Raw genomic sequence first — 11,268 nt, 5'->3', positions numbered from 1 at the left:
ATGAATTCACCCATAAAATAGAAGCAAATGTCAGAATGGATCAAAACAGAATTTGACAATATATAAACACACTTGAAACAGAGAGACACACAGAAAGTAAAGAGCAGAATGGATTATGCTTCAGTTGAAGTAAAAAAAAAAAGCATGGATAGCAATCCTGATCTCAGACAAAACAAAAGTAAAAATAGATCTAATTAAAAGAGATAAGCAGGGAAAGTAAATTTTGCTAAAAGGCACTCTAGACAATGAAGTAATATCAATACTAAATATATATGCACCAAATGGTATAACTTTTTAAAGAAAAAGTTAAATGAGTTGAGGAAGAAATGGACAGTGAGACTATACTACTGAGGGACCTTAACTTTCCCCTTGCAGAGCTAGATAAATCTAAACAGAAAAGAAAGAGGTTAATGAGATGAAGAGAATTTTATAAAGATAGATATGATAGACCTCTGGAGAAAATTGAATGGGAATAGAAAAGAGTGTACTATGTATTAGGACATAAAAACCTCACAACCAAATGCAGAAAAAGTAGAAATACTAAATGGATCCTTTTCAGGTCATAATACAATAAAAATTACATTCAATAAAGAGACATCAACACCTAGATTAAAAATTAATTAGAAACTAAATAATCTAATCTTAATAATGAGTGGGTATAATAACAAATTATAGAAACTATCAATAATTTAAAGATGACATCAATGACACAACATACCAAAATTTATGGTAAGCAGCCAAAGCATTACTTAGGGGAAATTTTATATCTCTAAATAATTACACCAATAAAATAAAGAAAGAATAGCTCAATGAATTGGACATGCAACTAAAAAAAAACCAGGAAAATGAACAAATTAATAATCCCCAATTAATCATCAAATTGAAAATCCCAAAAATCAAAGGAGAGATAAACAAAATTGAAAGTAAGAAAACCATTGAACTAATAAATGAAATTAGGAGCTAGTTTTAAGAAAAAAACCCAAGAAAATAGACAAACTACCAGTTAATTTGATTTAAAAGAAAGACGACAATCAAATAATCACTATCAAAATTCAAACGCTTGAATTCACCACCAATTAAGATGAAATTAAAGTAATTATCAGGAACTATTTTGTCCAATTATATGCCAGTAAAACTGACAATCTAAGTGAATTGGATGAATGTTTACAAGAACATAAACTTCTCAGAGTAACAGAAAAGGAAATAAAATGCTTAAATAATCCTATCTTAGAAAAAAAAAATTGACAAGCCATCAACAAGTTCCCTAAGAAAAACTCTTCAGGACCAGATGGATTCACAAGTGAGTTCTGCCAAAAACTTAAAGAACAATTAATTACAGTACTATATAAATAAGTTGGGAAAATAGGAAAAGGAGTCATACCAAATTCTTTTTATGAAATAAATAGATTTTGATACCTAAACCAGGAAGAGCAAAACAGAGAACAAAAACTGTATTTCTTTAATGAATACTGATGCAAATTTTTAAAAATAAAATAAAATTAAATATCAGCAAGACTATTACAGCAATATATCACAAAGATCATACACTTCATGAGGTTATGGGATTTATACCAGGAATACAGGGCTGGTTCAATATTAGGAAAACTATCATCATAACTGACCATATCAATAACAGAAACAACAAAAATCATATTATTTTCTCAATAGTTACAGAAAAAGCTTTTGACAAAATACAACACTCATTCCTATTTAAAAAAAACATACCAGAAAACAGTGGAATAAATGGAGTTTTCCTTAAAGTGATAAATAATTTCTATCTAAAACCATCTATAAGCATTATCTCTAATGTGAAATGTTCCCAATAAGATCAAAGGTGAAAACAAAGATGTCCCTCTTCATCATTACTATTCACTATTATATTAGAAATACTATCTATAGCATTTAGGGAATTGAGTGAATTAGAATAGGCAATGAGGAAACAAAACTATCATTCTTTGCAGATGATATGATGTACACTTGGAGAATCCTAGAGAATCAACTAAAAAACTAGTTGAAAAAATTAACACCTTCAACAAAGTTGCAAGATATAAAATAAACACTCATAAATCATCAGTATTTCTATATATTGCCAGAGATAAAAGAGGTAGAGAAATTTAAAATTTAAAATAACTGTAGAGAATTTAACATACTCAGTCTACCTGCCAAGACAAACCCAGGAAATACAGGATCACAATTGCAAAACAGTTTTCACACAAATAAAGTCAGATCCAAATAATTAAAGAAATATCAATTGTTCATGGGTAGACAGAGCCAATATAATAAAATGACAATTCTACCTAAATTAATTTACTTATTCAGTACCATACCAAACTACGGAAAATTTTAGAGTTAGAAAAAATAATAGCCAAATACATCTAGAAGAACACACAAATATCACGGTATAGGGGTAGGGAACCTGCAACCTCTAGGCCACATGTAGCCTTCTAGGTCCTTGGGAGTCACCTTTTGACTGAGTCCAAGTTTTGCAAAACAAATTCTTTTATTAAAGGTATTTGTTCTGTGAAGTTTGGATTCAGTCAAAGGACTGTATTTGAGGACTTAGAGGGTCACATATGGCCTAAGGCTTCAGGCTCCCCACTCCTAATCAAGAGAATCAATGAAAAAAAATGTGAAGGAAAGTAGGTAGCCTTCCAGATCTCAATCTGTATTACAAAGCAGTAATCATCAAAACAATCTGGTACTGGCTAAGCAATAGAGTGGTGGACAAGTAGAATAGATTAGGTATGCAATATACAGTAGTAAATGACCATAGTAATATAGTCTTTGATGAATAAATAAATTGAAGTATCTGGTACAGCTCACTATTTGACAAAAATTCCTGAAAAACTGGAAAGCAGTTTGGCAGAAATTAGATATAGACCAATACTTCACACAATATACCAATATAAGGTTCAACTGGGTACATGATTTAGACATAAAGAAGGATATCATAAATAAATTTGGGGAATATGTAATATCTTACTTATTAGATCTGTAAATAAGGGAAAAATTTATGACAAAACAATAGAGAGCATTATGGGAAGTCAAATGGATAATTCTAATTATATTTAATTGAAAAGTCTTTGCACAAGACATTGAATGCAGTCAAGATTAGAAAGTAAGCAGAAAACAAAGGAAAATTTTACACCATGTTTTTCTGATAAAGGCCTCATTTCTCAAATACATAGGGAACTAAGACAAATTTATAAGAATACAAGTCATTCCCCAATTGACAAATGGTCAAAGGTTATGAATAGGCAGGTTTCAGAAGAAAAAAATCAAAGTATATAGTAATATCAAATATCAAAAATCAAAATCTATAGTAATGAAAAAAATGTTTCAAATCACTATCAATTAGAGAAATTAAATTAAACAAATTTTAAAAAATTAGAATAACTCTGATGTACCACCTCACACCTATCAGATTTGTTAACATGACAGAAAAGGAAAATGACAAATATTAGGATATGTGAAAAATGGGACACTAGTGCACTGTTGGTACAGTTGTGAATTGATCCAACCATTCTGGAGAGCAATTTGGAACTATGCCCAAAAAGTGATCAAACTGTGCATACCCTTTGACCCAACACTACCAAAATATATTCTAAAGAGATCAAAGAAAAAAGAAAAGGACCTATATGTATAAAAATATTTATAGCAGCTCTTTTTGTGGTGGCAAAGAATTGAAAATGGAGGGGATGCCCATCAATTGGGGAATGACTGAACAAGTTGTGGTATATGATTGTGATGGAATACTATTGTAGTATAAGAAATGGTGAATAGGAGGATTTCAGAAAAACCTGGGAAGATTTATATACACTGATGCAAAGTGAAATCAACAGAACCAGGAGAACATTGTATAGAGTAAGCAATATTGTATAACGATTAACTGTGAATGATTTCACTATTCTCAGCAATACAACATTCCAAATGCAATTCTGAAGGATTTAGTAACCACTACTCTTTCTCTCCTTTTTCCTCAGGCAATAGAAGTAATGATACTATAGGGGATGATATTCAGCTGCCTTGCCCACTTGCTACTCCTTGTGCACTCTTTTCTTCGATCTTTTTGCAGTCCTAAACTGTGCAATAGTTTCTTGCCTAGGATAGTGAAGAAAAACTCCCCACCTCTAGCATTCTCAGGGTTTAAATTACTCCCTCCATGAGCTCTCCTTTCCTGTTCTCTATACCTGCAGAATAAAGGGAGGTCAGATGCCTGGCTGACTTCATTACAAAAAAAAGTATATGGTTAGAACAACAATGTTGACTAATTTAATGCTGTCCTCCAAGGCATGCTGTCCATTTATTTCCTCTATTTAGGAACCCATATGGTTGCCAAAGTAGGCTGGGGGTAGTATTGAACCTTCAGTTAGAGTTGTAGTGGTCCCAGCAACAAATATTGAAGGGTTACAGGGGCACAGAGAGAGACGAGTCATTTATTACATAGGTATTATATTTCTGGGCTTAAGTGACAGTTAGTATAGGTTTTTCATTTTTCCCACCAAGGTAAAACTTTTGAGATTTTCTTTTACATAGGAAAGTAAAGCATTAGTGCATATGCATACTAGCCCCGGAAGTACACAAGGAAACACAAAAGAATGTGGTCTCCAAAGATATATCAGAAGATAATTGACCCAAATGGGAGAAGGAAGAACCTTTTGTAAATTTTTTTGGGGAGGGCATGGGATTTCAGTCAAAACTGTTGTTGTTTTGTTGTTTTTCCTTGAGTTTCAAAGAAAACCAATGACATGATGGGGAGATGTCTTGGCTCCTACATGAATTGCATTCAAGTGAGGCAGAGTTGCACAAAGTTGTCAGTCTTACTGTCCTCCAGAGTCACTCAAGTCCAGTGGCAAGACAAAAGTCAGGAGGACTGGCAATGAATGACCTGGGATGCAGTGGATGACCTTGGCATCTTTGATGTTAGACCAGACTTTAAGAACTTCACAGCACCTGCTACAGCTACCTTCATGGTCATCTGTTCATTCCCGTGGGCACAGTTTTCATGCTTGGGGTCTATACCCTCTAACTCATTGATGGATTTGAAGCCTGCGTGTTAACCTCAACCTGGTTTATCCTGTCTGCCCAGAATCATGGTTTACCATGGTGTGACCACTATGTATGCCATAGCTTCTTGGAGCCACAGGTGAGAGTTGAGTGCAAGGTGAACCCCAAAGGTAGTTGAGCAGCCCTGAAAACTCGGCAAGCCCTCACACCAAAGATCCTTGAACATCCCATCCATGCTGATAATCATTAAATATCATATTTTGGCTAAAGTCTAAATTAATCAAATAGACTGCTTTGCCTCGCTTTAAAAAGGCTCTTTTTCTGTGTCAGCAAACCCAGAGACAAAATAAGATTGGAAGTAGGATTTAAAACAGGCACCCTGAGATTATAAATTCCAAACAGACCCAACTTTGTCTTGCTCTTGGAGAACACCTGTCCTCACGTCAACAAACCAGAAGAGGCCTACTTTATGTCCCTTAAAGATGAGACCCTCAACTCGAGGCATTAACTTGAGTAATGGGACTTTTTCTTATCTTAATATTTTTTGAACATATACCATGTTATGGAATGTTAATGGGAAAGAAATCACAGAAATTGTGAATTATAATTTCAACTGACACTTTGTCAACTCACTTGTTTTATTGTATTTATCATTTATTCAATTAAGAAAATTCCTTTTTCATTCAATGATTAAACATTTATGGGGATCCATAAATTTGTGTGACACAGCCACCTTGGATTGGGATGGTCCTAAAATGCACTTAAGCTCTCTCATCCTTTTGTTCATTAGTCAGGACTCAGCTCCTGCACTCCTTGTACAAGTTTCACTAGTTTAAGGAAATAAAATGAGATAACTGTATATCACTATTTGTTTGTGTCCTTTAACCAAACTTTTTATAGGTCGACAATGCCCAAGCCAATATGGCACCAAGCAAATGACAATATGGTTTGGTCAAAAGATCATTGCGCTAGGATCCAGAGGAGATGGGTTACAACATTGGACAATTTGTTTAGCCTCTCTGACCTTCTATCTCTCTATTTGCAAAGTACATATAATAATAACTCATGCACTTCATAAAAGTTTTCCACTGATGACACATCATGACATAGAAGTAATCTTGAACTCTAGAAGGTAATGCCAGTGGATGACATCATAATCAGCCTGAGACAAACAGAGCTTTGTCTCAGTGCACCAGTATCCAAGGGATGGGGTTTGGATTCCTATTTACAGTAGTCCTCCAGACTTCCATTCCCATATCTCATAGGTCTCTCCTGGAAATATTCTGGAAGATCATAGTCTCAAAGGATCATAGATTTAAAGCTGGAAAGGACCTTAAAGGTCATTTATTCCGATTCCTTTATTTTTTACAGATGAGAAAATTGAGACCTAGAAAGGTTAAGTGACTCCATAACCATATCCAGTTCTTATTGCCTATTTCCAACTCTGCCTTTTCCTGGGAATTAGAGTCAAAGGGCCAGGTTGGTGGGAATGTGGGGGGTGGTCATCAGCCATGTCATGGGAGCTCAGGCCACCTCCTTTCTCACTCAAATGAATATTCCCCAGGTGCCAGAATTCCTAGTTATAGCTCTGCCAATAGAACATAAGCTCTGTAGATTTAATAATAAAAACAACAATAAAGCAATAATAACTAACATTTACATAGTATTTAAGGTTTGCAAAGCACTTTTCTAATGTTATTTCATTTTACCCCCAACAACCCTGGGAGGTAAGTGCTATTATCATCCTTTTATAGTTGAGGAAACGCCCAGAGTCACACAACTAGTATGAATCTGAGGCTGTATTTGAACAAAGATTTCTTGACTGCAGATTCAGCAATCTTCACTCTTCACTAGTTCCCTCTCTGGATGTGGGAGGATTTCAAGTGTAGACCCAGTGATATAAGCTGTATTTCTGGTGAGTAAAGACTAGCCTACATGAATATAAGGAGCTCATTACCGCAAACTTGACTACCGGGTGACTTTTTTGTTGGAGCAACTCACAAAGAACATTTAATAATGCATAGAGGGGTCATGACCTGCATGGGGTTTTTGGGGGGGGAGGGAAGGAGGGATTTGCAACAGAATCACAAATACTTCAAGTACCTACCTCACAGAATTGTTGCAAGGATGAAATTAAATTATATATAGGAAAGTGTTTTAAAATGATAAAGTTCTATACAAATGTAAGGTGGTATTAGTATCATTATTATTGCCTGGAGGCAGTGGCATTATTAATGTAGTCTGTGTTTGAATAAGACTGAAAAATTCGACTCTAGGGACGTTAAAAACAGGAGGTACTTATCCTGATGCACAGGGCATTGATTGCATTTAATTTGAAGTGATCATCTGGCAAGTGAGAGAGAAGCAAAGAAAACCACACAATACCTGTGGATGATGTTTCTACCTAGCATGAGAGGCTCTCAGTGTCCTGTATAGAAGCCCTGACCACCAGGACACCTCATTCTTTCACTTACTTACACAACCTCCTCTTTCTTCTGTTTCAAGGTCCAGCATTTCCAAATGCAATATATAATAAGAAACAGGACCAGTGGCCATGAACTCACGACATTCTGAATCAGGAAGAAGGTCAGTTTGCCTTGGAATAAAGTCCTGCCCCTGTCACTGTATTGCAAAGGAAGGATACAATGGAGACTTTCACCCAGAAGGGTTCCCTTTTCTCTCGGTGAATTTCTCTCTGGGCAGAGGTGAGCTTTCCTCTTTGAGAACAAAAGCTGGCATCTTAAGCTCACCTTCTTTCTGACACACCATCAGTCTTTCTGGCAGCTATCTCCCTTCTTTCCTTCAGAAAAACAGCCACTTAGATGTGAATTGTTCAACGAGGCAGCTTACCATTGGCAGAAAAGAAACAGAAAATGCTGATCTTGTATTCTTTTTATATTTTTTCCCTGCCACTAATCTTCTAGTACAGCAGACTAATAGAAGCTCCAACAGCTTTGTCCATGCTGGCAGTTTGGAACGATGCCTAAAGCTGCTTGACAGAGGCGTTCTTTTCTTTCCACCACTACAGAATGTGGTAGAAATGAGACACTTTTAGCACATAATGTGGGAAAAGTAAAATTATACTCTGACTTGCTGGGAAAGGACCAAATGGGGACAATTTCAGCAATTATCAGCATAACATTATTGTACATTCTGGCACCACTCCACTCAGTATGCTCTCTCATTTGTTTCCGCTTGGGTTTTGCTGGGGGGGGGGGGGTTGGCAGCTTGATGGGGGAGGGTTGTATTTATATAAATATTTTTTCCTCCAAGTACAGTTTTTTCCTCTCTTAATTTGCCTACATTTTTCATCTTTTCTATATAAGATTCTGCATTACTACATAGCAAAAAAAAATGTGATTATGGAATGATGGTGAATAATGTTATGTTTTCTTTGGGTTTGTTTTTTTTATTAGTTGTATTTCAAACGTACAGAGTAATAGCAAATTTATTCAAAGGAAATGGGACAGAGTTTCACTATTTATTAAATGGTGGTGATAACATTTACCAAGTTAAAATAATTAAACTGGGTCTTTGTGAAATCATATTATTACTGCTATGACCATTTCTCCTGAACATCAGTAACCAGAAGGCTAGATGGACTTTCAGTGATGCCACACTCATAGCACCTGAGACATTTCTTTTTACATATTGACCCCAAGAAAATCTACCCCAGATTTGAGACAATTGGTAGGAAAGCACTCACTCAAAACCATAGCTCATGGACCCATTAATGTAGTTACTTTTACCAGTCAGTCAGACAGCATATCGGTTCAAGAAAAAAATAATTTCATCAAACTAATAGCAAATAAAATGCCAAGAAAAGATTCCCACCACTCATACATTGGGTACATTATTCCCAAAGCTGCCACATTACAAATGGTAAAGGGCTCACAGAGAACACGTGACTGAGGAACACACATGGAGAGCACACCCATGTACATGTTCATGTAGACAGAGAACGTGTGAAGAAAGTTACATCAGCAGCCTATGTGGCCAAAGCACATTTATGACCAGGGTATTTATGCTTTAAATGCTACAGGTAATGCTTTTCCAATGTTCTCTGATATTTGATTCTAGGCCTGTTTCTCGGCTTTCCATCAGTCATATAATTTATACTAAGTGGAGCATTTCTAATAGTATAATAATATATAGTATATATTATTATATGTATTATTATATATAATATAGTAATAAATAATAATAATCATTTCTAATATCAACTGGTCTCATCATCACCAAGTTTCTTTTTGCTGACATTCTTCAGGGCTATCTGCTGAGCCCACTGACTCCTATCGGATAAGATTTGATTATTAGAATGATTCTCCCTAACAAGACTAAGCTGAAAGCTCTTTACTTAATAGCTGAGGCTATGTGCCACTATATTTAACTAAGGGAAACAAACAAAAAAAGCCACTGAGGGTGACCCCAATCTAAGACTAAATCTGTTATTTTGCCTCCTGGTTACTGGTATTGATATCAAAGTTTATTATTTCTGACAACTACTTGACTTAGAGGTTCCTAAACCCTTCCATTTCACTTCTGGTGCCCGCAAAACCCATTAAAGAGACTCTGTCCTCTTCAAATTCCCATAGGAGATGCATGGAGTCTGGGGTGCTCTGAAGACCTTCTCTGAATGGGGTTGCACATGTACTTTAATAGGAACAAAAGCTAAGCAAAAAAGTCAAGATCTTCCATCCTCCTGGTTTACATTTCTTCTTTTTATCACATACCGTGTTTCCCCGATAATAAGACACTGTCTTATTAAATTTTTTGGACAGAAAAACACCAGAGGGCTTATTTTCAGGGGAGGGCTTATTTTAATGAACATTGACAGCAATGACATGTGACTCCTCTACAATTGCTTTCTTATACTCTTCCTTTTTGTACTCATGTCTGGGGGTCAAAACAGACAGAATAATAAAATTATGACCATCAGTCCTTCTTTTCACTCCATCATGCCCCCTGAGTTCTTCTTTTTTCCTCCATCATGCCCTTTTTATCCTCCATCATGCCCCCTCACTCCCGCTTACATACTGGGTTTTTATGTTGTCCTGCCTCAGCTCTCCTCCACGGCACTGCTCTCAATGGCGCCAGCAAGCAAAATCACTGGGGAAGAACAGGATGACGCGCTCACTGCTGCAGCTCTGTTTGGATACAGCTCGGAGCGCAGCGTGCGTTTCACCTGGTGGGGGGGGGGTAACAGTGCATACAGAGGGTACCGTAATGTAGCGTGTAGCGCAGGGGATCACTTTCACTACAGTAGCAATCTCAATAGGGCTTATTTTCGGGGGAGGGCTTATTTTAGAGGAATCTTACACAGTGAGGGGAGGGCTTATTTTCGGGATAGGTCTTATTATCGGGGAAACACGGTATATGCTGGCAACAACAGCAAAGAAAAATCCCTGGATTTTGCAAGGTATTGTGGTATAACATAAAACCTTTTTGTCTCCCTATTGTAATGGCAAGCACAGAAGTAGTTCACACCTTGTTTCAGCTGTTGAATTAAGACCTTGTTTCAGTTCAAGTTTCTTTTAAGCTTGTATCAAGTCTGTTAAGAAACAGAATGTGTGAACCCCACAACTTGTGAACCCTAGAACTCATGAACTCCTGCAACATGAGGGGGAGGAGCTAATGACCATATACAAGGAGAATTTCCAGGCTAGAGACAGCAGAACTGAAAAGAGGACTCTTGTGGTGGCAGAGTCAAGAAGGAGAAAACTTGTGGTATCCTGGCACTCTTTGTCTGCTCTGTCTGTGTTGATGTTTGTTTTTGGTACTTTGTACAGAAGCCCTGGGACCTTACTGGAAGCCCTGAAAGAGGACTTTCTGGTTGTTTGTTTACAGAAGCCCTGGAGGAGGGTTTTGGAGGTCCTGGGACTTTACTGATGATTTGTGCTGACCTGTTGGACCTTGTTTGTGGGTCTGTGTTAATTTCTATGTTGATGATTTGTGTTGAGTTCTCAGACCTTGTTGGTGGGTCTGAGTTGATTTCACAGGCAGTAGTGAATTGATGATGGTGCCAAAATGTGTAGGAATATTATTGTGGCTCTGTTAAGCTTTGTCTTCCAAGAAACAGGAACTGTGAAGAACTTGAGGTGGAGTGGATGCTGTGAACTTCAATATGGAATGGGAACAGGACAAAGAACTGGACAAGGAGGTAGACAAGGAACTGGGAGCTGCCTGACTTTGAACCCAGGTGACAGTTGGAGCTGGGACCATGGAAGAGGAACCATGGAAACTTAGAGCCAGCCTTGAGTC

Source organism: Petaurus breviceps, unplaced genomic scaffold (assembly GCF_028583685.1).
Source record: "Petaurus breviceps papuanus isolate PSGF00001 unplaced genomic scaffold, PetGlider_PUasm1.0 183, whole genome shotgun sequence".
NCBI lineage: Eukaryota > Metazoa > Chordata > Mammalia > Diprotodontia > Petauridae > Petaurus > Petaurus breviceps.
The sequence above is the reverse complement of the archived record's forward strand: the minus strand, read 5'-3'. Positions refer to the sequence as shown.